Source organism: Prionailurus bengalensis, chromosome A3, assembly GCF_016509475.1.
Source record: "Prionailurus bengalensis isolate Pbe53 chromosome A3, Fcat_Pben_1.1_paternal_pri, whole genome shotgun sequence".
In the NCBI taxonomy this organism is placed as follows: Eukaryota; Metazoa; Chordata; class Mammalia; order Carnivora; family Felidae; genus Prionailurus; species Prionailurus bengalensis.
The window spans coordinates 117,983,957-118,010,999 of NC_057354.1; the positions used below are offsets into that span (position 1 = coordinate 117,983,957).

A 27,043-nucleotide genomic window follows, 5' to 3' on the forward strand; every position below is an offset into this window, starting at 1 on the left:
TGAACACTGCATATGTCTACTGAGGGTAGCCTGATTCCAGTGTTTGCTGCTAACAAGTATTATGTGCTTTGTCTGTTCATTTTAGGGTCCTTTAACTCAATTTTTAAAAATAAAATGACTCCTTTTTAGTTTGAGGCAAAGCAACATTATAAACACAGACTGTTTCAGCAGGACATTCCTCAAGGCATATAATGTGTATTTGTATGAATGTTACCACTTCTAGGGCAAAGAGCAGACAGGGACATCAACTTACGAAAATATGATAATGAGAAAAAATGTGTATAGAATTTCCTAGCTTTACAGAGTACTTTTATATACTTTATCTCATTTGATAGTTATAATTCCATGAAGGAGACATTATTTTTACCATGTGCATTTAGCAGACAGACAAACTTGAGACTCCAAGAGGTTTATTAACTTGCTCATGCCCCAGCTAGGTGGAGGTGGGGCTCGAATCTAGTCCCATGGTGTAAATCCTGAGCTCTCTCTACTGGGCCCCATTGCCTCCTGCTCTTAATGATACTGGTGCAACCTGTTCACAACACATTCATTGTGTCACGGTTACCATTCTCTGAAGTCTCTACTGTGAAGAACGTACAAGATTCATCTTTCTGGCTACACGAGGCAAATATATGAAAAGAAAATACACACTAGATAGCTACAGCTACACATCTGCCACCATGCCAGTGTAGGGTGACATTTGACTTGGGCTAGGCCCTCTAAGCATCCAAAATGATTTCATGAAGGAAAAGTCAGGTTTGCAGCAAACTTTTTAAAAAACCCAGAAAACAAGAAACAAACAAAAAAAATTGTTCAGTGTCTTAGACCACTGCATATATTTGACTCTGACTCAGTGCTGCAGGGGGTTTCTACATATGAATCACCACAACCCAAGAAAAGTGGCAAGACTTTGAATGTCCACTCGTTAGTCACATTTTCCATGGGCCTCCGTGTGGTGCCAGCACATGCCTGTTTGTGCCAAAGCAGAGATTTAGTAACGTATAGGAAACAATACAAAATAGGAAAAACAAACTTAAATTATAAATAATTTGATTCAGAAAGCCCCTTTGAGTCCCTTTATATTACAAAGCAGGATTTGTAACATCTTCAGTCATTTTGAATACATATTGCTTTCTAAAATTAAGTTTATATCTTTTCTGATTACTCATTTCATCTCCTCTAATTTTAGAAAGCATGCCTATTTACACATAGTTTAATTTGGCTTCAATTGTTTATATTACATATACATTTCCAAGTATAAAACGAGATTCACATTAACCCCCAAAGCAATCACCAACAGCACCGGTGAAAAGTATTTAACATGCATGAGCCTCCCTTAAGAAATGCAGTGATTGTGAATAACCGAATTCAATGGCAATAATTTACCAATTTAAAGTAAGTATAGTCATATTTCGTATCAAAGTAAAACAGAGAATACCACAGGCTTCATGATTGTCAAGCTATCAGCTTACTGGGCTTTGGAAAACGTTATATTTTTTGTTCCTGTTATTTTGTTTTGTAGAAAATGAGTTGCTGGTATTTTGACATGCTGAGAAATGATTTTCCCACCTAGTTCTGAACCATCCACTTTGACCCCCTAAATGCCCAATTAAGATCAGAAACAATTCAAAATGTGAATGTAAATTTATTTACCGAGGCAAGTGAATTGTTCTGATTTAAAAAAAAAAATTTCCAGCCAGCTATATGCTGATATGTACCGCGACTCCCAGAGAAAACAACACTGATTGCATGATTATTTCTCCATGGAGCTTTTTCTAAAAAAGTATAGTTGAAGCCAATATTAAAATCTGAACACAGTAGCTAGATGAACAGTGAAGCAGGAATGGTCAGAGTACTTGAGACATAAAATCGATAATCCACATGAGAAAATAAAATTCAAAAAATAGAATTATCTTGCTCAACTGAACTAAACCATACCCTGCCTGTATCGGTCAGGAATCAATAAAAGGATGGATTCTTTGAAAATGTTCTATGCATAAGAAGGAGTTAATAACTAAAATATTTATGAGAAATGCTTTGCATTTTTCTTGAAAGAATGTTTTGGATGGTACAAATCAGTCAGAATTAAAAAAAAAAACACAACAAAGTTTGTTTTCCTTATCTCCAAATGTTCTTCTCACTTAACACTTGCCTATAGGCTAACTCATGATTTTTTAAAAAGATTTCACGTTTAAGTAATCTCCGCACCCAACTCACAACCCTGAGATCAAGAGTCACATGCTCTACTGACTGAGCCAGGCAGGCACCCCTCACTCGTGATTTTCTGATGCATAGTAAAATAATGACGGCAGGCCTTCGCACAGCTAACTTGTTCTGAAGGTACTCCCAGGGCTCTATGCAGTTTGGGCTCATATTAGCTGTATCGGAATTGAATATTTTAACTATTGGCTTCCTTTGAACCCAACCCACCTACCGGCTCAAGTTTGATTCCCAGGGTAGAACCCCTCCATTTGGTTCAGTTACTCGTCAGTATTAGTTGGACAACTGCTGCCTATTTCCTTCTTCCCGTATACAGAGACTGAATTTTGGTCAGCTCTCTAACCACGGAAAGGATGGCCCTCACTTGTTCAGTATAATGTCAATAACCACTTTCCAAAGCATTGCTTTCTTCAAGAACTTGTCGAAACAAGTCACTGCCAAACACTTCCAATTCTGTACAACCTGGGCATTTCACAGGATTCATTCACAGGGCACCCCCTGCCAGAGCGCAGGAAGGCACCATGAGGCTCTGTACCAGCTTGCTTCATGGTGGATAGTCACTGCCGTGATGAGCTCCACTGCATACAGTCCCAGAGCTAGTGGTGTTCTCCAAGCGCCCGGCAGCCATGCGGCGTGGAGAGGGAGCTGAATATGCATCAGTAAGTTTTTTGCTGCCTCTCTCCAAACCATGCTGGGGTTCACACGGGACAGATGCAGTTTCGCTTTCCCTAGTAAACAAGCGTTAAGTGTCCCCAAGTGCTCATCCTTTCACATAAGATGACTTCACTAAAGTTGCATCTGAATTCCTAAGCCTCTCTAGAAATCTGTCACTTCTCCAAAGACCTCCACGACGGAAGAATGACCTTGAACGGCCAAAGCGACGCCACACCATGTATGGGATCCATAGGACAGCTGCCAGATACTCATTCAGAACATTTCAGGCATAGTTCTAACAAGTTTGATTATATGACCTTTCCAGAAAAAAACCCCTAATTATGGCAAGATTAGGACAAGGTATACTGACAGCAAGTAATGATAACTAGCAGTCTGGCACAAAGGAAGGAGAGAGAATAATAAATATAAACAGACTTAGAAAATAAAAAATAATCCCAGCCTGGGGCCATTCAGCATAGAACAAAAAGCCCAGCCATCCGTCGAGCTATTACCATACTGTAAGTGACGTTCACTCCCCATCTTGGTAACCTGGCAGACACTCTTGGTTCCCTACCAACAGCCATTCTCCATGGGCAGAGCCCTCCTCCCACTCTAGAGCCCAAAAGTGCTGGGTATTTGCTCTCTCAGCCTTCCATGAGACCAAGGCATAGAAATGTGACTCAGTCCTGCCAATGAGGCCCAAGGGGAAGTCGGCTAGGGGTCTTCTGAGAAATATTTTCCTCTCTGAGTAAAGACACGTGTAAGGAGAAGCCCCCGTTGCATTCGTGCCTAGATCTTATCACGTGAGATCTCGAGGCTTGGAGCTGTGCACCCCACCTTGTGACCATAAGGGGAAAGTCAGCCTGGCAACACTGAGCTGTTGAATTCATCAGCCCTGGAATGTCCAGCTCTAGAGTCCTTGCTATGTGAGACCGTTACAGGTCCTAACTACTTAAACTTCTTTTAATCAGGTCTCCTCAGACTTGCACTCAGAGGCATCTAAAGAAATGTTATTTCTTGCAGCTTCTGTTCAAGAAGGCAGGATAACTGGATAACCAATTTCAGAAGTATTTCCACCAAGCATGGTTGAAAACATTCAAGGCACATAAATAGGAAAGTTTTAGTTGTCAGGAAAATTCAGTTATGTGGGACAGTTCAATCCTTGAAAATGCCAAACAAATGAGGGGTTAACCATAATTGCTTCTCTGGGAGTCACATCATCAGATATTTTCATCCTTATTCACCAGTCAGCCATTACTTCATTTCTTCGAACCTTCCAAACGATATATTGCTGTGTCCTTGGGTTAGTAGGGAAGATACTCACGCCTTGGCTTCGTGGTGGTTACAGTTGTGTTTCCATTTTCAGTCCTCTGCAGACTCTCCAGTTCCTAGAAGCCTTATTAGCAGAGAGTCTTAACTCCATGTCGACTTGCTGAAAACTCCCCCTCCAACGATGACTCCATTTGAGGTCAACTCTTCCTAAAAGCATTTTGCTCACATCTCATTCCCAGGCTGCCCCCACAGTGAGCATACCAACCACCTAGGGAAGTCTGCCATTTATTACTGGACCACCCCTTACTTACACCGTCTTACTAACTACACACAAAACCCTTGAGACACATGGAATCTAACCACTAGAAAGTGAAACACCACACATCCAAAGGACTTGCCTGCAAGAAATATAAAAGCAAAGTTTTCCAATTCAGAAGTACCCCCCTACTTAAGGCGTTAAAAATAGAATGGTATCTCCGCTTACCATCCCTGCCTTACCAGATTTTGTTGAACTGCCTTCAAATTTTCATTGCCTTTTGTAGATCTGACCAGGTAGACAGATTACTTTGGGGGTTTTAATCTTACCAAAATAAAGCCTGGGGATTCTTGAATTTTGCTGTAAATTCTAAACATTCTAATACGGTAGAGGACAGTATGGTATGGTGGAAAAAAGCGCAGCCTTTGGAGTCAGATAAAAATGGGTTTAATTCCTAGCCCCACCATTTATTAGTGGTGAGGCCATAGGCAAAATATTTTAGCTCTGTAAATCCTGATGTTCTCATCTGCAAAATGAGGATAATTTTTAGCTCAGCACTGCTGACAGGACTGGACAAAAACAGAGCAGGTAATAAATAAATATGAATTCCCTTCCCCTTCCTCCTTTCTTCTTTGTTTTGTTTTCAGTCTGGCTTTCTGCACTGTCCCGTATATGTGAAATTTCTAACTAGAGCAGAAATGTTCACAGTGCTTAAGTTTTAACCAGTTTGATGAAACCTTCTAAACCTTGCACATACCTTCACATCCCAGTGTATAGTATACTGAAAATAGGTTAGCCTTTTCTTGATGACAGAAAACACACCAAAAACCCATTACACAGGACAGCCTCCAGGGTTAAGGAAGATTTAGTTTGCCCTTTCCCAATGCCTCCTACACAAGGGCCACGCCTCCTCAACTGTCCACTGGTAAGAGGTGATGTGCTCTTAGAGCGGCACACGGAGGCCCCCAGGACTACCGCGCTATGACATGCTCTCTGCCCCCTGATCGCAAACTTCCTCTACTTTGTTTCCTTTTTCCCCCTTTGCCACTTCTTTTTTTTTTTTTTTAATTTTTTTTAACATTTATTTATTTTTGAGACAGAGAGAGACAGAGCATGAATGGGGGGAGGGCCAGAGAGAGAGGGAGACACAGAATCTGAAGCAGGCTCCAGGCTCTGAGCTGTCGGCACAGAGCCTGATGCGGGGCTCGAACTCACGGAGCGTGAGATCGTGACCTGAGTGAAGTCGGACGCTCAACCGACTGAGACACCCAGGCGCCCCATCCCCTTTGCCACTTCTCATCAACGCCCACTCTCAATGTCCTCTCTCTTTTTTCCCTCTTCTCTTTCTTCGTCTACTTCATTCCACGTGTGTGTCAGCCACTGAAAAGTCGGGTCCAGCCGACTATCCATTCTGAGACCAGAACACGGCACGGGGCAGGGGCTGCACTAACAGGAGGGAGGTGATGTGGTGTGGAGTCCCGGGGTGCCTTCCTCCAGCACCGCTCAGTGAGCATCTCCCCCTCCTTTTGTTTCTGTGTTTGTTTCCTTCCAGGTTTACGGCTGTCCCAGGAAATCTGGTCTCTGCTTATATTTTGTTTAGCGTTTGCTTTTGAGGTACTTTATAGATACAAATGAATCATTCCAACACCCAGTGAGACATTCACATAAAATTGTAAGAAGAACCTCAGGATGAAAGGGATGCCATAGTGCTGGCCGGCGAAGAGCTGGGCTCTCTCACCCTGCCCACACAGACGAGCCCAGACTGAATACAGTAGGCTTCTCCTCCCACGAGATCAGAGGTTCAGAACTGGAAGTAAGCATCGGCATCACTGTGGAATCACATAGTGCGGCTATGTGAGCCCTGCCTCAGACCTCTCATTTTCGAAAATGCACCTTAAATGATTCTGATAGGTCTCCCCAGGAAAGCATCACTCAGACTGTTAAGCTGCTAAGGGTAGGGGCCAGGGATTAGCTATCTCAGTATTCCTAGTATTCGGAACAGTTTGTGACATAGGAGAGACTCTTAATAGATGCTTGTTGAACTACAGGAAAGGGGCATGTAAGGGAACTGCAAATTAAAACCTCAAGGAGATCCCATTTCATACCCATTAGATGGACAAACATTTTAAAACCCAACAATGCTCAAGTGTTGTCAAGGTGGTGGGAATTCTCATTCACGGATGAGACTATAAATTTCTATAACCTCTTGTACAATAAAAGTAAAGATGTACATACTTCAAGACTCAGCAATTCCACTCCTAAAATATTATCACCTGTGCATGAGAAGACACACAGGAGAAAGTTTGCTACAGCATTCTTTGTGGTAACAGAAATAGGAAACATGTGAAGTGTCCAGCAACACGAGATTAGATCAATACATTGTCCTATGTTCTTCAATGGAATACCCTATAGCATTTACATTCAATTCAGAAAAGCATTTCCTTGGGGCGCCTGGGTGGCTCAGTGGGTTTAAGCGTCCGACTTCAGCTCAGGTCATGATCTTGCAGTTCGTGAGCTCAAGCCCCATGTCGGGCTCTGTGCCGACAGCTCAGAGCTTGGAGCCTGCTTCGGATTCTGTATCTCCCCCTCTCTCTGCCCCTCCCCTGCTCATGCTCTGTCTCTCTCTTTCTCTCTCTCAAAAATAAACATTAAGAAAAAAAAAAAACCATTTCTTCAGGCCTGGCTCCTTGTTCAATCCCTCAACTATCTCTTGCTTCTGTGACACAGTCCAAGTCCCCACCTTCTTGCAGGAAGCTTTTCTTGCCTGCTCTGTCCCTCAGTGATTTCTCCATCCTCCGTGGCCACGTAATCGAGTTGTAGCTGAACTGCTAATAATTCAGTGTACTTGTTATTTTATATCCTCCACACGTGTAACACTGGGCTGGACACAGCAGTTAGTTGATATATAACCAGTGACTGACTGGCATAGATCATGAAAGTGAGGAAATGTTGATTGCACTGGATGTTTTTATGAGATGCAGAAAGAAATCAAGCAACAGAGAACATCAAAAGTAGCATTTAATACTGCTTTAACTTTTTTTTCTCAATTTTTAAAAATGTTTATTTAATTTTGAGGGAGAGAGAGAAGAGGGGAGGGGCAGAGGAGGCCAGCAGAGTATCTGACGCAGGCTCTGTGCTGACTGACAGCAGGGAGCCTGATGCGAGCACAACTGAGCCACCCAGGCGCCCCTGTGTTCACTTCTATCTTTAAAAGAACTTAGTCACAATAAATTCCTGGCCTGGGAGGATTAAAAAAGAAACCTGGCTACATTAGGGAAGAATATGATGAAAAGAATCCTTAAAGAAGTTAAAATGTATTCAAATGCAAAGGTGTTGGCACTTAAAAACTAGGCAAAGTCTTTAAAGACGTTTTAATTTTAAAATTAATTGAAAATTAATTTTAATTTTAAAGATTTTTAAAAACCTTTTTATGTTTATTTTTGAGAGAGAGAGCAAGGGAGAGAGAGAGAGAGAGAGAGAGAGTGCACGTGCACGCACAAGTGGGGTAGAGGCAGAGAGAGGGAGACACAGAGTCCGAAGCAGGCTCCAGGCTCTGAGCTGTCGGCACAGAGCCGGACACGGGGCTTGAACTCATAAACCGTGAGCATGACTAAGCCGAAGTTGGACATTTAACTGACTGAGCCACCTGGGCACCCCTGTAAGGTTTTAATTTTAAAAGCTCACGGACACAGTACCAAATGTAGATGATTAGAAGAAAAAGGATACATTTAAAATAGTTAAAGTAGAGGGACTGACACTGGTCAGTTTAAGTTCCAGTCTTGAAAAATCGGAACATGCTGCCAGGTACGGATCTGCAAGTACTGTGACTGTGCCACAGCGATGACTCATGTAGTTTTATGAAGAAAAAAAAAGTCTGAAACTAGCCTCATCTTATTTTATTTTATAAAAAAGCCAAAGCCAGAGAGAATATGGGGGAGGAGCAGAGAGAGGGAGAATCCCAAGCAGGCTAGGCACTGTGAGCACAAAGCCCGACCCAGGGCTCAGACCCATGAACTGTGAGATCATGACCTGAACCAAAATCAAGAGTCAGATGCTCAACTGACTGAGCCACCCACGCGCCCCTAATCTCGTTTTCTTAAAGGATCTAATTATGAGCTTTATACTCTAGAGAAAACAGCAACAAGTATCCAATTTGACAGGAATTTCTCGAGGATTTACTATGAGCCAGCTCTGGGAGGCCACGGTGACCAAAGCTGGGTCCTCCTTGTGACAGTGGCAGCATGCCCTTGACTCTCACTGTTCTCAGGAAGGGAGATGGTGATGAGAGCCATAGTAGAGGTAGTGACCACCATGGGGTATGTGTTGGAAAGAGAAGCTCTATTCCAGAAGGCTTAGGAGATGGGCAGGGCCTTGAAAGACAAGTGGGATTCTGACAGGCGGGTGCAGCAGGGGGATTTTGACTGGGAGGGGGAACTGAGGGGATGCCAGGCAGAGGGAACAGTATTGAGCAGTCAGAACAGAGAAGAGTGAGGGAATGAGGGGTGGTCAGGGTAAAGGGAAGACAGGCCTGGAGGACAGCATGCCGGTGCAGAGGGGCTCTGGATCAAGATGGCAAACTGTGGAGAGTTGTAAACACAAAGCAAAGAAGTGTGGACACTTTTCTATGAGCAGTGTTAGCCTTGAACATTCCTAGGGGAAATATCCCAAACTACCCATTCCAGTGGGTCAAAAGTTTTCCTATAATTTAAATACCCCCAGCATAGGAGGGCCTGGGTGGCTCACTCTGTTAGGCATCCGACTTTGGCTCGCTTCATGAACTCACAGTTCGTGAGTTCAAGCCCCACGTCAGGCTCGGTGCTGACAGTTCGGAGCCTGCTTGGAATTCTGTGTCTCCTTCTCTCTCTGCCCTCCCCTGCTCACGCTCTGTCTCTTTCTCAAAAATAAATAATAAAAAAAAATAATAAGTACCCCCAGCATAGTATAAATCCTCCAGAATGGAGAGTATAATACACAAATCAAGAATAAATTTTATTTCTTCTTAGAAGAGAGCTGTCATGTACTCCTCAGTATGGGGATTGATTCCTCTTTATAAAACCTCTCTTAAAACTTACTTGTGCATCCTTTATAGTCACAGGAGGCTCTGAAGGGAAAAGGCTGATGGTAACGGGCTGTTGGCCATTTATGGGAGTCCTCCATTTTCTCTCAAACAACTCTGACTTCCTATATGGACAATCCATACAGCAGGGCCTAAGATTTGGTACTGGATTTAAGATTGGGATGGGAATAGTTGAAGTCAAATATCTGACCATGTTGGAAACCATGCCCCTCAAGAGTGGCTACGTGCTTTCTTGTAAGATGGGGCAGAAGCTCGGGTTACCATGTCATTCTGCTCTACAGAAACCTCCACTTGCCTATTTTTATTTGTGTATTGCACTTTCCCAGCATTCTCCACTACAGATTTATATTGTGCTAGGATGTTAAAATTACAGGAGAATGTCTGACCCACTAGATTTGGTGCTATGGGGTATTTTCCCTGGAAATGTTCAAACATAAGCCACTGCATTCTTGGGTTGCTGTTGGTTCAGTTCTGTCTGGTGAGAAGGACAGGAAATTGCTTATCTAGGTGAAGTTGAAGGTTCAGGTGAAGAAGACACGTGTTCTGTATGTGATGAACCAGCCTCTACTTAGTAGCTGTACAATTTTAGCATATTAACTGGTCCCTCCGAGCCTCTCTCCCTATCTACCAAACAAGAAAAACTCTAACCTCTGGGTTGGAAATAAAGCATGAAGCGCAGTAGCTGGCACATAGGAAGTGCTTGATAAATACAGGTTGGAGCCTAAAAGGAATCAAGAACGGGAAAGTATGCGATCTTTGGAATTTGACAGATCTGGGCTTGATTTCTACTTTCCCAGTTACACCGTGGGTGCCCTCAGGCAACTTACTGAACTCCCTGAGCCTAGGTTTCCTAATCTTTAAAATGGGATAATACCTACCTTGCAAGACTTTTGAGTGGTTTACATGATATAATAAATATATACGGAATACTTGCCACATAGAAGACATCCATAAATGAGACCTATGATTACTCACCTTTTCCTTAGAAGCAATTAAAAAAAACCAAACAAACCTGAGTCTATAGAATTCCTTTTCCAACTGGACTTTCAGCTGAGAAAATACAACCTATAGATTAAAAGTAGCCAAATTCTTTCAGGTAAGCTTCCAACTTAGTTCTGCCACTATTTATATTTGAGGCAAATTCAGGAGTCCTTAGGAACTCTTCATTTTGAATTCCATAATCTCCTTCCTTCAAAAAAAAAAAAAATCTGGAGAATCTAAGGTCAAATGGGGTTTTGCAGCAAAAGTTGACCACGGACCAGAGAACAGCGAAAGAGGGAGGAAAGAGGGAGGAAGCCTGAAGAAAACTTGGCCAGATGGTTTTCTTTTGTGCTTGGATACTGAGATACTCTTTATTCTCATAGGTGCTTCCTGTAAGTTAAAGGCTTTTTTATTTTCTTGCTAAACTATTCATGAGTGGTTTTGCTCTTTGGGGAAAAGAAAAAAAAGGAAAAAAAAGATCAGAAATATAACCAGTCTTCATATATTTAGAGATTATATTTGGTCTGTGAATTTCCAAGTTTTTGTTTAGTGGTTATCGTTTTGGGCTCAGCTCCTAGGTCATTATTTCTTCTGTGAGAATTGGTGGGGGAGACAGTAGGGGAACGGAAACAAATTCTTCCTTGATAGCAGTTCTAATTAGGAATTTCATCTGAGAAGAAGGTATGATTGCCATCTACAACATCTAAAATGATGTTTTTAAGTGGTCCTGTTCTCCTATCTAATGACTTCAAAGAGAGTAACTATGTACACAGAGGTGATCATGTGGAGGCAAGACCTCAAGTGAGTTGCTTGGACAGTACATTCAAACTTAAAGGAATAAGGTAATTTTCAAGCAAAGGTACTTAGAGCCGTGTTACCTAAGGAAGACAAGCATATTCACACTCAAGCTGAGGGTTTTTTCTTGGAAGCTCCAAAACTTTCTTCCTTTTTACTGATTTGATAGGAATCTTTCTAAAGTAGACTTCACATTTACTTCTCTCATATCGCTTTCTAAATGACTCAAAGTGAAAATTATAAATATCAACTCTTAGAGTGGACTGTATATATGGTCATGACATCACACCAGCCCCTACACTAATTGGTATCTGTCACCTGCACTTCTTGGTTCCCTCCACCGTTACCTCCTAGCTCGGGCTATTTCGTTTGTACATCTATATGCTACAGACCGTCTATGGGCAGTTAGGCTGCTAGGGACTTGGGAACTAGCATGCCAGCTTATTACAAGGGATAAGAGCCAGGCCTGGAAGGCTCTTTGTGAGTAAAATACAGACTTTGTGACCCCTCTTTAGCCAACTCCCTTCCTCTTGGCTATGTTTTGACAGGTGTGCTCACAGGGTAGAGCTGAGCTGCAGATAGGTGAGATATTTACTTTAAAATCTCCATGTCTTGTCAAATAGAGGACATACTCGTTAAACAACAGTACAGAAAGGGGTCTTGGGAATCATCTATGCGGGTGATAACTGAGCAGCCTGCAGTACAGAGGGGTGAACTACTTGAGCAGCCACACTGAGGATGGACCCCACATCCAGCAAGCCACATGTTACTGTGTGTGCCACTTACAACCTGGTGTGTCTCCCAGCAGGTGCTTTTACAGTAGTTAAGACTTTGGGTTCTTCATTACCCCAGCTCGGAAAAATCTCTTGCTACAGACAACAGTTAGGCGTAGGCAGTCTTTTGTTTTTGTGGTGGTTTTTTGTTTTGTATCTCATTCTAATAAATAAATAAATATATATTAATTTTTTTTAATGTTTATTTATTTTTGAGAGAGAGACAGAGCGTGGCGGGGGGGAGGGGCAGAGAGATAGGGAGACCCAGACCTCGGAGCAGGCTCCAGGCTCTGAGCTGTCAGCACAGAGCTCGATGTGGGGTTCAAACCCATGAACTGCTAGATCATGACCTGAGTCAAAGTCGGATGCTTAACTGACTGAGCCATCCAGGCATTCCTAAATAAATATATTTATGCTAAGAATGCTAAGAAACAGGGAGGAAATTAACATTTATTGAATGCCTACAATGTGCTGGGTACTTTGTGCCACACGATTCTCTCTTGCCCATTGTCCCCAGGGAACAAGCCTGTCCCTGGGGCAAGCACGAGAACTTGCTTGCAGCCATGTAGAAGACGGGCTACTCCCAGCCCATCTGGGTCTAGAGTCCATGTTTCTTCCACTGCAAAGGCTACAGATTATATTTACTGCTTGTTTCTGACATTCTGGAAGGAGTTTCTCCTCAGGGCCATTTTGGCTCATCTGCCATCTCAGCCAGGGGTGGCTATTGGCAAGTAAGTTCTCTGGCCATTGATCAAGAAAGTGTGCAAGAAAGGAAGAAGAGAAACTGGCATGCACAGTCACAACAGACCTAGAGGAGGAATAGGAAGTGTTTGTCTTTCAGACCTTAAAAATTATTCTCAAGGGTACAACAATCTCAGGCTTTCGTGGATTTTTATTTTTGACATTTCAATCTCTTTGTTTTCTTCCTTTTGACTGGGAAAGCATTTTATGTTCATATCTATGGGGTTTTAATGGCATCTGACATTGTTACTCATTTCTGTTCTTCTCCCATGGTTTCCATAACACTGTATTGATCTGCTACTTCCTTTCCTTTTAAAATGTTTACTGCCTTTTCTCTGTCTGCTTAACAGCCCCTCATTCCCAAAGCTCAACTGAGGGGCTTGTTAACCCTGAAGGTGTGGCCCTCAGTTTTCCTCCTTTAGAAAGCTGCAGAAAAGACTCATTTATTGATACCCTCTGATGACTTCAAAATCTCCATATTGTTCCCTGACTGCTCACCTGCACTTCAGTCTGATAATTCCAGACGCCTGCTGGATGTCGGAACAGAAGTTTTATGGCTTAAATATGTTTTCACATATACCGTCTCACGTGTACTTTTTAAGCTGGGCATATAACTCCATTTATAGGTCAGAACATGGCCACTCGGAAACAGAAAGCAGTCTGTTCAGAATAACAGTTATAGGACGGAGCTGGACCTCAAATTCAGGCCTTCAGGTTCCGAACCCAGTGGTCTTGATGCCATTAGGATGTTCTGCTGTCGACTGGGGAAGAATCATACCACACATGTGAAACAAAAGCCACTGCATGCTCCCCATTCACTCGCATCCAGGTTGGGTCTGATATTCCATCCATATTCTGTCACCCGAGACTCTTTATTCTGTTTCCATCTCTGGAGAGCCTCGCCGTTGACAGCGTATCCTGTAGAGGACTGTCCACAAGGCACGGTACTATCGAGAGGGGACAGGAGAGGGCTGGGGGCCATGTCTACTCCCAACGTGGACAAACACAAGTGGGCATATATATTAAAAAACAGCACCCCACTTTACACAGCTGAATACACTTTGTATTAGGCCTCCCATGCCCACCAATTTAGGTCTGCTGCAAATACTCATCATTCACACCTGAAGTCATTCACTATGTTTTCTCTGCCTCCAGGAATCGCTTTTCTGCCTGTCCTACACAGTGATGCCAGCTTAATTACCTTAATTCCACCCCTTGTTCTAGCCCATGGGAACTAACCAAGGTCTCTTGGATAAAAATAGAATTTTTGAATGCTACTGGGGAGCAGCTCAGATGAGGCCTATCTAGCTGTTCCTCCTAAAGAAGGCATGGGACGGCCATCAGCTTCTGGTTAAAACACTGAGACCTGAAAGTTGAAACTCATATACACAGAGCATTTAAGGACACATGAAAAGAATCAGATAGGAATAAAAAAGAGAGGGAAGTTCCAAAGAGCTTTAAAATAAAGTGCCTTAAACCTGGTCACACCTCGGCAGAGCCTGATGTGGACTCAACAGTCAGCCCCTTCTCGCTGAGCCCGCCTGCTGCCCTTACAATGAAACAGCTCTTCTAACCTGCTCCCCTCTTATTCAGAACCCCTTACCAGCACTCTGTGTGATGGAAAATGCTCTGTTTCTATAAGCCGAGTGGTTCACTTGAGGTATATCATTAATTGGTTCCATGGAAAAACAGGTTTGAGTCTTTAAATGTTCAACTTACTAAGTTATCACTCAACCAATCTTAGCTCGTGGGAAAGTGAAATGGAAATCTGCAAAGGAGTGTGTGAGCAGGCCCCAATATGGCTTCGGAGGAGAGGTGTGGGAATCCCAGGTCTAGACGAATGCTGTAACAAGTGGTGGCGTATCTCGTGTGCGTGTGTGCACACACACACATGTGCGCGTGCACACATGCACACACACACACACACACTGCTATCTAAGTTTACACCTTTGTGTATATGTGTGTGTATTTGGTTTAAGCAGCAGGACAATTTCAGACTTGTACAAAAAGAGGTGGGAGACCTTCTTGTCTGAACCTCAGAGACAGTGACCATGAGCATTCCTGACCATGGGACTGGTCCTGGCCAGTGGGAGTTAGGGCATCTTTTAGGATAGTACCACCTATGGCGTTTTAATGATTAAAAAAAAAAATCAGTTATGATTTGGTATGAGAGTAGGACCAAATGCATTATTATTAGTCAAATAAGGAAAGAGTATGCGAGTTTGTACATTGATTTATCAAGTGTCTGAGCTGCCCTAACTCCTACGCTAAGGGAAGGGGATTTCGAGACGAAAGAGAAATGACCTCTGCCCTAAAAAGTTCATCACTGGGAAAGGTCAGTAAACCAAGTATTCACAATACAGTGTGAGAAGTCTGAAGTAGGAGGCTGCATTACATGGTCTGGAGTTCAGATGAAGAGACTCTAGATGAACTACCTGCTACTCAGGCTTTGTTTTCTTTTTGCCTCAAAACGCGCCATCTTTCTTTAGCAGACAATAAAAAGTAAAGCAAGAGACCGATGGCTTGGCTTTGCTGACATGCATCCCTGCTGAATCGTGCTGAGGTTTCTGGTGGACTAAACCTCAGGTCCAGGGACAACTCGATTTTACTTCTCAAGCTGCCTGTTCACCTGGCCATGGCAGAGAAACAAGGTGCGAACCCTTCAGTGGCTCTGAGGGGCACTCGGGCAGGAGAGTGAGGGGGGCCAGCTCAGTGTATTACTCTTGTCTATATATTTTGCTCATGAGCGGCCAGACTCTATGGCCAAGAAATCCCGTGGTTAAACAGGCTGTGCTGGTCATTGGGACCTGCAGGACCAGATCAGGGTGACAGGCCACGGGGCCTGATCTGAGGAGTGGGTGTTTCTGTATCAGGGCTCAGGCTGAGGTAGGAATGCTGTAGAGCATTCCCGTGCCTCATAAATTTGCTGAGGTGAATGCCCAGTTTTATTCTGTTTTCATTTCCAGTATGTCACTGATAAAATAAAACTGAGTAACTGAAAAAACAATTATGTGTTGGGATGTCACAGCAATGTCAAACTGCTATACAAGTTTGTAAATGTTTCCTCTCTATTTCTCTGTGTCTCTTCACGGTCGGGTCAAGAGCAACAATCCGTAGCCCACACTTTGAGCCTCTGGAGCAGGTCTCCTGGCACGCTTTTGCTTGTGCTACCCGCCCACTGGGCATCTGGCCACCAGGCTAACCGTGGCTCCCTGAGGGGCTGTCCGAATGGTAACGAGCTGTCCACCACACCTTTCCGTGTGGCTGGAGCTGGCCCTGTGCAGACCTTAGATACCTCTTTTCTCCTCCCTAGCTGACCAGTTCCTTTCAGTGAGGCTCATTTTCTGCTAAAAAAGACCACCTGTCCTCATGACTCTGCCTAATGCCATCTGTCACCTCATAGGACAAACAGTCTGTACCACACCCTCTGCTTCTGCTCCAGGAGTCACTTTCTCACTTCTTCTCAGAGCGTTCTTGCCACCTCCTATCTCAAGTGAAACCTGGCTTTCTCTCGTGACCACCGCCTGGATAGAAGCCACTGGTCTTCCCAGACTTGCCTACATACTCAAGCCTCACCTCCAAGAAAAGCATCCCCATTCGAAGCTCCTACCATTTGGCTACATGACCTCTGTCGATCCCCTTTGCTGTTACCTACTCGGGCTCCTGGTTACACACTAATGCTCTTGAGAACCTCTCCACCTGCTCCAAGACTCCTCTCCGTTCTGATCTCCGTAATCATCCAGTGTAACTTCATCACGTGCAAGGGCAACCCACCCAGCACCCGCTTCCCTGGGACCACACCCTGAACCTTCTCATCATCTATTCGTGCTCTAGTCACAAAATTATAACTTCTGAAACCCTCGCCTCTGACCCAATTTAAAAATTCACTGATTCAGAGACAGTTGTGCATGCTGATTAGGTTCCAGGTACTGTCAGGTGCTAGTAATAGTGAGATGAATGAAACACCTCTTGGTTTGCAGCGCTGTTGGCTCTGATGGCTTTGCCACAACTTCCTGTCTCTTCAAAGACGTTAATCCCTCCTCTGACACCTTCACTCAGGAGACAAGCCTGCTTCCAACTACTTAGAGAAAATGGACACTCGGGGTAAATATCTCCATTTCTGGCCCTTCCTCCCTTCCCACACCTCTTATTTAGCAATATCTGTCTACACTCTTTCCTCCTGTCTCAGAGGAGGCGAGTTCCTTCTTGCGCAAAGCTTATTCCTTGACTGTGTCCCATGCTCCATACTCTTTTTTTAATTTTTTTAATGTTTATTTATTTTTGAGAGAGAGAGAGAGAGAGAGAGAGAGAGAGCGCGCGCGCACGCGCACAAGCAGGGGAGGAGCACAGAGAGAGGGAGACACAGAATCTGACAGGCTCCAGGCTCTGAGCTGTCAGCACAGCGCCCGACATGGGGCTCGAACTCACAAACCATGAGATCATGACCTGAGCCGAAGCCGGACGCTCAACCGACCGAGCCACCCAGGCGCCCCCATGCTCCATACTCTTAAGTCACATAGGGTTTCACTCTTTCAACTCTCTTCTCTCTAAATTTCAACCTCTTCCACTGGTTCCATCTCACTATGCTGCAGAATCCCTTATTCCGCAAAGCACTCCCTTGACCACCACCCGGGCCGCCTACTTCCCGTTTGCTCTTCTCTCTTTTTCCAAACTCTGTAAGAGAACTGGCTCAACTCCTTCATTGTCGATGAATCCCCTAACCCACTGACACCCGGCTTCCGCCTACACCAACGTGTGGATGTTTCCTTTACTAGTCGAACACTGTGCCCCGGGACATTAATTACCAAAGCAGATGCTTTTCATCCGTGGCTCCCCCACCACCCTGCCTTCCCGGTGCCCCTCTCACCTAGTTGTCATCCTCCCTCCGGGCTGCTTCTCGGCCTCCACCCGGTCCCCTCTCATCACAGACACCGCCTGGAGCGGCCCACCAGCCCCGAGCCACGTGGCCCACACGCCTGCATTCGCCAGGATGGCTCTTCTGAATTTCAGCCTCACATTTTTGGAGGCTGAGTATTTTGAATATCTCCACCTGCTTATCCTATTAACACCTCAAACTCAATATATTCAAACTCATTGTCTTTCCCCTTACCTTCTGGTCCTCTTCTTAAGTGTCTGCTCACCACTCAGCTAGCCCAGCCAGGAATTACAATTCCTCCTCCCTCCCTACTTAAATCTGTGTGTTCACTGAGGCCTGCTGATTCTACCTCTGAAGTCGTTCTAGGGTCTGGCCTTCCTCTCCCTCTTGCCTCCCCCTGTTTCAGTACCTCACATTCCCCTGTCTGGACTGGTTATCCCAAATGGTTTTGCTCTCCCCGGCTTTCTCCCACTTGAATTCATCCTCCCCTCTGCCATCAGACCTGTAACATCACTGAGATAATGTCACATATTTAAAATCCTCCCAAGGCTCTCGAATAGTAATAGGATGCACTCTGAACTCCTCACACACAAAGCCCTTCTTAACCAGGCACATTCTTTCCCACCTCATCTCCCACTACTCCCTTCACTCAACTACCCTGCAAATGCGACTTCATTATCATTCCCTGTCTTCTGAGTGTGCCGCCATCGGTGCATGAGCTCACTGTCCTCTCCGTCTGGGATATCTCTTCCTTGTTTTCTCCCTAGAAGATTTCTACTAGCACGTACAGACCCAGCTCCAGGACATTTCTGTAAAACACAGGGGTCTGACACACCTGCGTCATACATCTGTATGACACGGCTTCCACACAGTCGTCGCCTTCACGTATCTGCGTACCTGGCTCCCTGATCTGACTGCAAACTCCTTAGTGCACCTACCCGTTTATGGGACTACGGGGCCTAACACAGGAGTCGGTGTGTAGATACTCAAATGTTTGCTGACTTGACTAGAGTGTACACACGGCTTTTCTCTTTGACAACAGAACACGGTTTTTAACCTCTGCCTGCCCTGATGTTCTCAGTAATAGTGCTACATGCACAGCAGGTGAGGAATGAAGGCAGTTACAGAGGTAAACGCCAGTTGACCGAAGGGGTTAAAAGTGATGGTTATTAAGCAGGCATGGGACAGAGTACTTTTGCTTTTCATATAAGTCTTTCTGGAGTATTTGCTTTTGTAACCATGTTCGTGTTTCTTTGATAAACATAATAAATACAAGGCTCTTTGTTGGTTATGAACAGTCTATTGATAATGTCTACAAGCTGCAAACTGTATTTTCTGTATATTTGAAAGGACAGGTCATGTTCTGAGGGCTGAACTCCAATCGGGCTGCATAATCAGCGTGTGCCAACAACTGGGGGGTAAGCCTGCTGTGCTGGGGCACCTGCAGGGGCACCTGGCCAGCAAAGCCCGGCACCGAGAACCACTAGGCAGCCCTGTAGAGAGAACAAGGCATTTGCTTCAACACGTGTGTCTACATATAGAGATTATTTTTACCAACGTGTGTCCACACACGTGTGTAGGGTATTAAAAGAAAAACCCTAAGAACACACTTCATGAAAATGTGATTTTATTTCTTCTAATCCCTGTCATGGGCACAGTGTGGCTGGGAGCAAGCCTGTGAAAGTTCTGCCAGTTCACAAAAACCAGATTTTTAATACGGTAGGCTAGAGATTTCACTCACTCACTCACTCACTCACTCACTCACTCACTCACAAACATTTGGTTAAAGGAACATGGGCCAGAATGCCGGACATGATAGTGCGGAAAGGGGGAGGCCGAGATTTCTACTGAGGACAGTCGTGCACCAGAGTAAGGGACCCAAACATCAAGGTGCACAGCAATGGACAGCAACAGACTGAAGGGGCACATTAGCCAGCGTGGACCACAAACGGATTCTTTCAAAGGCCAGAGACAAAGATACATCAATCCTTGCTAAAAACATCCGATGACTGTGTGGTACAAAGACGTATTTTGCTCTGGTATGTAATTTCCTTGGTACTTAACTATAAAAGTGTATCAGAATTGAATTCGAGTGCTCTTTCTAAATGGGAGCTGAGTCACAGGTACCTCAATGCTGTGTCTGCAGTCTAATGTGGGTGACTCACATCTGTAAAATTCTGAGAGAAAGTACCAACCGACCCGTTGCTGAGTCATCTTTTGCATGGATGCTGGGTTCATGAGCTCTGTAAACTATAATGAGTGATCTAGCCTTTTACCATCTCTTTATTCTTTTCTAAACACTACAAATTACATCTCTAAAAATAACTTCATCTATGCAAGTGAGTCACTTCGACCTGACAAGCTTCCACAAGTTACCCAGCTAAATTGTAATATTTACTTGCGAAGGGACAAATCTTACTGTCATATTAGCCCCATTTTTTCTTTCTTTCTTTTTTTTTTTTTTAAGATCAAAATTTGGTAGACTTAGGGAAGGAAGGAGGGTTTCATCAAATGTTTTAAAGAAAATATGGTTTGCTCTTAACCTTCGACATGGGCAGGGGTTTGAGGTGGAGGGGGGAAGGAATTCTTTGGAAGCCATTTCTAACAGCTTATAAAAACAAAAGTTTTAATATTTCAAGTTAAAGATTAATCGAACACTCTGCACTTTTCTCTTAGTGAGGGGTGCTGTTGACTGTTGAGAGAGAAGTATCAGTGATCTTATTTACCTTAAAATCCCGAACTGTGAATTTATGACATTTCTGACGAAAGTACAGCCACGCTAATAAACGCATACGTATTCAACATTAATTTTTACTGTCGCAGTGGCTGATTTCCCTCACCACGCCCTGGATTCTCTAGCTATGTAACTCAGCTTTGGTCTCCACCCATCTGCTGGGTGGCTGTCCAACCCTCAGGCCTGCCTGCTGGTCTTCGGCTTGCCTTTCTGGGCCTGGTGTTGCCAGCCCTCCCCAGCCCTGCCCCAGGCCTGTCCCAGTTAGGCAGTAAGTACAATGACTTCAACCAGAGGCAGGAGCCAGTTACCTGCGTGGAGCTCATGCCTTCATAAATTAGGCAGCAATACTGAAATGTCAAAGCACTATTTATCTACACGCCGGCTGAAGCCAGAGAAGACTGGAAGGGTTTCTCATCAGTGTTGGTCAGGAATGGAATTACTGAAAGCTCTAGGCCTAGAAAGTTCCCAGAGCTATTTCAGCTTCTCCTTTAAGAAATCAGACCACGTGGCCTCAGTCCCTTGACCCCATAAATAATAGCTCCCAGGGAATGGAGGAGCTTTAGAAGAGAAAGATGAAATCACTGGTCCATTTGAAAAGTCCCCAGGAAATGGCCTGCTAAGCCCACTGCCTGGCTCCGACCAGGGCAGAGGCTGAGTCACTTACATCCCTCCCGACTCCCGATCAGGGGGCCAGCTGGAGTCATCCTGACTCTGCTCTTCCCCCTGGTGAGCGGCCAGCCCCGCAGAGGGCCCACTGAGGCCTGTCTGCTCCGGTCACTCCTGCTAGGTCTTCACTAATTCGGCCTCAGTCCCGGCCCGGCTGAGACCTGACCACAACCTGCAGGAGCTCTCCTTCGCCTCCACACCACCTATGGGCTCTGCTACACTGTGGCTCCTCTCTAGGACACAGTGCCCCTCGTCTTCCTTTCACCCCGCATAACTGATGTTACTTAACCTGAGGCTCTCTTCTCTCATGGGAAACGGGGTGAATAACCACTGCCTTCCAGGGTGGTGATGATGAAAAGTGACCCTGGAAGTGAAAGTGTGCCACAGGCTGCAAGCGTGCTCTGACTACCAGGTCCCTGCCTCCACCTCTGCCCCCTCAGCCTCAGCACACGGCCGCTGAGCCCTACCACATGCCTAATACCTTGAGGGGCACTGGGCACAACTGCATCACAATGTAAAACATCACTTAGGTGTAGTCTTGGGCCTTGGCAAGAAAATTAACTAGAATAATAAAGCAAATACATGTGACAATTACAGAATCATCCTAGAAAATATATGTTAACGTCTCATAATTACATTATTTGGATCTAAGATGGGGGTGATCAGTTTAGAGAGAAAACTAGGGACAGTTTTTGAGAGGTGGTGCAAGATGGGGCACCTGGGTGGTTCAGTCAGTTGAGCGTCCGACTCTTGATTTTGGCTCAGGTCGTGACCTCACAGTTTGTGAGTTCGAGCCCTGTATCAGACTCTGCTGACAGCACGGAGCCTGCTTGGGATTCTGTCTCCCTCTCTCTTCTGCCCCTCCCCTGCTTGCTATCTATCTCTCAAAATAAATAAAAATAAACTTAGAAAAAATTATTTTTTCAAAAAGAAATGGTGTAAGAAAGACATGGAGGTCAAGGAGAGACCACAAAAAGGGACAACAAACAGGCCAAGGCTGAGGGAAGAGAAAGTCTGATGGACAAAGGGAGCCTGTCTACTGGAGAGGCCAGTCGGTGCATCTGAGCAGAGAAGAAACAAAACGGAAGTGGTATTTCAATACGATAACTTGGTGGCAGGGTGCGAGGGCAAGAGACAAACCAGCTGGCCAATGAAACAGTCCTGGCGTGGAGTGGTTATATAATCTAGGGTGGGGGCATGGGAGTGGCAAACACAGGGATAAATAACCCCTTACATTTTTATAGCAATGATGGTTTCTAATTTGCGCCCATGTGATTTAATCCTCACAAAATCCCTGTGAAGTGTGGGATAAGCACCAATCCCATTTCACAGATGCAGAACAGTCTGGGGGCCAGTATGTGGTGAGTGTGGAAACGCAAGCCAGATTTTCTGGCTGTGAGGTGGGTTCCTTCCACTATCCGTGCAGCTGTCAGGCAAGACTAGCTGTGCCTCAGACTTTCCAAGGAAGCTGTTTTTAAAATACAACAGTTCAGGGGCACCGGGTGGGGGGGTGGGGCGGGGGGGGTGGGGCTCAATCGGTTAAGTGTCCAACTCTTGATTTCGGCTCAGGTCATAATCTCAGGGTTTGTGAGATTGAGCCCGGGGTCGGGCTCTTGTGATGACAGCGAGGAACCTGCTTGGGGTTCTCTCTCCCCGCCTCTCTCTCTGCCCCTCCCCTGCTCTCTCTCTCTCAAAATAAATAAATAAACAACACCAAAAAAAAAATACACAAGTTCAGCAACCATGCCCCTCCCTCTAATTCTGACGCAATAACGGAGAGGGGCTGGGAGAAGAGAAAGGCAGGGAGGTGTGGAGACGGCAGACCTTTTCAAGGTTCTGGAGGGGTTTGGATGCAGGGTCAGGGCTGGAACCACAGGCTACACTGTGCTGCATTACGTGGGGCCCAAGTGGACAAAGGGGGTAAAAGAGAAGAAGAAATCACACACCATTCCATGGTTTGGAGCCTCAGTTCACACGTCTGGTTCTTCCATTAAAAGCTGGGTGAAGCAGATGTTCAATCCCAGGAATCTGGTGAAAACTGTCTCCTACACCGGGGTGTCGTATCAGCTATCTTTTATCTTCGCCAGCCAGAGTAAAAGAAGTTTTGGAGCATTCCAGGAGACCGTGCTGAGAGCAGTCGCTGTGAAGATGACTTCCTGTGCTGGGGACCATTACTCTCCCCGCTCGGAGTGGGCATGGGTGCTGCTGGGCCTTCCCGGTCTCCCATCTCCAAAGCTCTCATTACTCCACGTGCTGCCTCAGCCATGCTGGTCCCCGCTTCGTGCGTCTTTGTGAAGCCTTCTCCAAGCTTCCTCAGAATCTTCTTCAGTGTTCCACAGAACTTGGCCGTCTCTATCCCACTGCGGGCTTTCTTGGTCTCACAGACTTCGGCACTAGACAGCGAGCAACTTGGCGGCAGGCACCACGGAGTACCATTTCGGACTCCCAAGTCTGAGAGGCTCAGTACCTATTTGTTTACTCTGTGTGGTGGCCACTGAATCTGAACCAAACTGTCCAAGTCTCAGCTTTTTATAACCCCTAACCATCCTTTGGACTAAAAGTAAACTTCTATCAAGCCACACCTTCACTTGACTATTCTGACTTACACTGAGGCCAGAATCCTGGAGTTGAGCCCGGTCAGCTTTCCCCTGATCTCTGAGCCTTTGCCTAAGCAACAGTTCACCTCTTTGTTATGTGGGGTTCACGCTCTACTCCACTTTCCTCCCCAAAGCTACAAGTTTTAAAAGATTTTGCCTTAACGGCCGTTTCCCCAGGAGATATCCACATTACTAAACCAAGGTGACACAATTCTAGACCAAAGCAAAAATTTTAGTATTTCATTTAGCTCGTACGATTTTATCAGGGACAAAAGTTTGATTTCTATTAAGCTTTGTGATTTACAGCTCTGAGCACAGTTCGGTCATAGACCTCCATCGCCGCTTTTGTGAAAAGTAAACTGGACCAACTATTAGAAAGAATCTCTTGGTCTCCTGCTCATCACACGACACCCTTCCTTCAAAGTAGGATCCTGAAACCTCCACATGTTTTCCCAAAAGAATGCTCCCAATTCTGCCTTCTCTTCCCCTCTTAAAATATATTTGTACCTACGCTTTCTGTACACTCTCTGCACACATGCCTACTGAAAGTTAATGCCTTTAACGATAGGAATCACCTCCAACATCTACCATGTTCTTAGAACAGGATGAGCGATCATCTAAGATTATTAAATGTTACCGATTAACACAAATGTCATAAGCTATGGGTAATCACCAAGCCCGAGCACACATTTGTGAAGCTTGAAAACCCATTTCAAACCTGCCGTTTTCAAAGTGACAAGCAGAATCTTCCAGTATTACATTTTTTAGGTAACCTACAAGGTTGGCTGTTTCCCTTGTAACCAGTGGCCCCAGAAAGGAGAGATTTGGGGTGACACGTGCTTTTTGTATTTATCTACAATCTTTTCCAATACCATAGCGTTGTTTCAGTTTCAATATGTTAGTGGAATTCTTGCCGTAAGGGCATGGACATTTACCATACTACCCAAAGTGATCTAGAAATTCAATGCAATTCCTATCAAAATCACAATGGCACTCTTTACAGAAATGTTTTAAAATCCTAAAATTCATATGAAACCACAGAAGACCCTGAATAGTTGAAGCAATCTTGAGCCAGAAGAACAAAGCTGGGGGCATCACACATCCTGATTTCAAAATATATTACAAAGCTCTAGTAATCAAAATAGTATGGTACTGACATAAAAACAGACACATGGACCAATGGAACAGAACAGAGAGCCTAGAAATAAATCCACCCATTTACAGTCAACTGGTCCTTGACAAGGTTACCAACAACATACAACGAGGAAAGGCCAGTCTCTTTAATAAATGCTGCTGGGAAAACTGGACATCCACATGCGGGAGAATGAAATTCGACTTTTATCAAATCATACACAAAAATCAACTCAAAATGGATTAAAGACCTGAATGTATGACCAGAAAACTGTAAAACTGCTACAAGAAAACATAAGGGAAAATCTTCCTGACACTGGTCTGGGCAATATTTTTAGATGTGACACCAAAAGCACAGGTAACTAAAGAAAAAATAGACAAGTGGGATTGTATCAGAAAATTAAAAACAGAACTACCACAGGATCCAGCAATCTCACCTCTGCGGATATATGCAAAGGAAATGAAAGCAGTACCTTGAAGAGGGGTCTGCACCCCCATGTTCACTGTAGCATCATTCACATTGGCCAAGACAGACAATCTAAATATGTTAATAGGTGAATGGATCAAGAAAATTTAGTGTATACACACACACACACACACACACACACACAATGGAATATGATTCAGCCTTCGAAAAGAAGGAAATCCTGCCATTTGTGACTAAATGAATGAGCCCAGAGGACACTAGGCTACCTGAAATAAGTCAGATATGGAAAGACAAATATTGCGTGATCTTATATGAGGAATCTAAAATAGTCAAACTCATAGAGGCAGAAAGTAGAATGGTGGTCGCCAGGGACTAGGGTGGGGAGGGTAGGAAATAGGGAGATGCTGGCCAAAGAGCACAAATCTTCAGTTATGCAAGATAAATAAGTTCTGGAGATCTAATGTACAGCATGGTGATTACAGTTGACAAAAGTATATACTTGAAACCTGCCAGAAGAGTCCATCTTGTGTTCTCACCACACACACACACACACACACACACACACACACACACACACACAGAAAAAAATGGTAACTGTGGTGTGATGAGTATGTGATCAATTAGCTTGCTTGTGATTTCACAGTGCATATGTATATCTAAACATCAAGTTGTACACCTTAAATATAGCTGACCCCTGAACAACATGGGTTCGAACTGTGTGAATTCACTTATATGCAGATTTTTTTCAATAAATACAGTATAGTACTGCAAATGTACTTTCTCTTATGATTTTCTTAATAACATTTTCTTTTTCTAGCTTAATTTATTATAAGAATACAGTATACAATACATAAAACATACTAAATATGTTAATTGTTTATAATGTCAATAAGGCTACTGCTCAACAGTAGGCTATTCATTGTTAAGTTCTGGAGGAGTCAAAAGTTCTGCGTGGATTTTTGACCATAGGGGGGGTCAGCACCACTGACCCAACATGGCTCAAGGGTCCAATGTATATGAAACTTTAAATATTCAATTATAGCTCAACCAAGCTGGAAGAAGGGCAGGACATTTAAGAGGCTTGTTTCCTTCATGGTGTATTGACAGGTTGATCTCTCTTTCTTTGAAAAAGGAAACCAGAGGGGTGCCTGGGTGGCTCAGTCGGTTGAGTGTCTGACTTCAGCTCAGGTCATGATCTGGCAGTTCATGAGTTTGAGTCCCGCGTTGGGCTCTGTGCCGACAGCTTGGAACCTGGAGCCGGCTTTGGATTCTATGTCTCCCTCTCTCTCTCTGCCCCTTCCCCAGTCATGCTCTGTCTCTCTCAAAAATAAATAAATCTTAAAAAAATTTTTTTTGATTGGTTTAAAAAAAAAGAAAGAAAGAAAGAAAACCAGGAACTATCTGAGGTCACATCACTGCATTTGGAAGGACGGCTATCCCCATGGGGCCCATGTCACGAGAGGAGGAGGTCATGCTGGGGCACTGCCTGGGTAGGGGAGACCTTGAAAGAATGATGTTCCGGATGCAGCAGGAAGTGGCCCCAGTGGCAGGTGGTGGCTCTGGTCCAGCTTGAGGCCCAACCAAATTAAACACATGCAACCGCCTTGTGTTTACAAAATGTTAGGTGATGGGTGATGGGTGAAAACTCTAAGCCCCTGGGTCTGTGTTCTTCTGAAGAATTCTATACATGTGAAGTAGCCTCCTTTCATCTCAAACACTATCAGACAAGTTAAGCACTCCACTGCAACCCGGCTGTAGATGGCCATCTTCTATCCTTCCCATCTTTCAACTGGAAAAGCCAAATAAGATGTTCTCCATCCTTTTTTGCACCCGAGGCTCTGGA

The 27,043-nt window shown here is 44.5% G+C and overlaps 1 protein-coding gene across 3 annotated transcripts in view; it reads right to left on the bottom strand.

The window, feature by feature from the left end:
• BABAM2 (BRISC and BRCA1 A complex member 2) overlaps positions 1 to 27,043 on the bottom strand; it is a 403,550-nt gene that overhangs the window by 34,576 nt on the left and 341,931 nt on the right. The window lies entirely within an intron of this gene.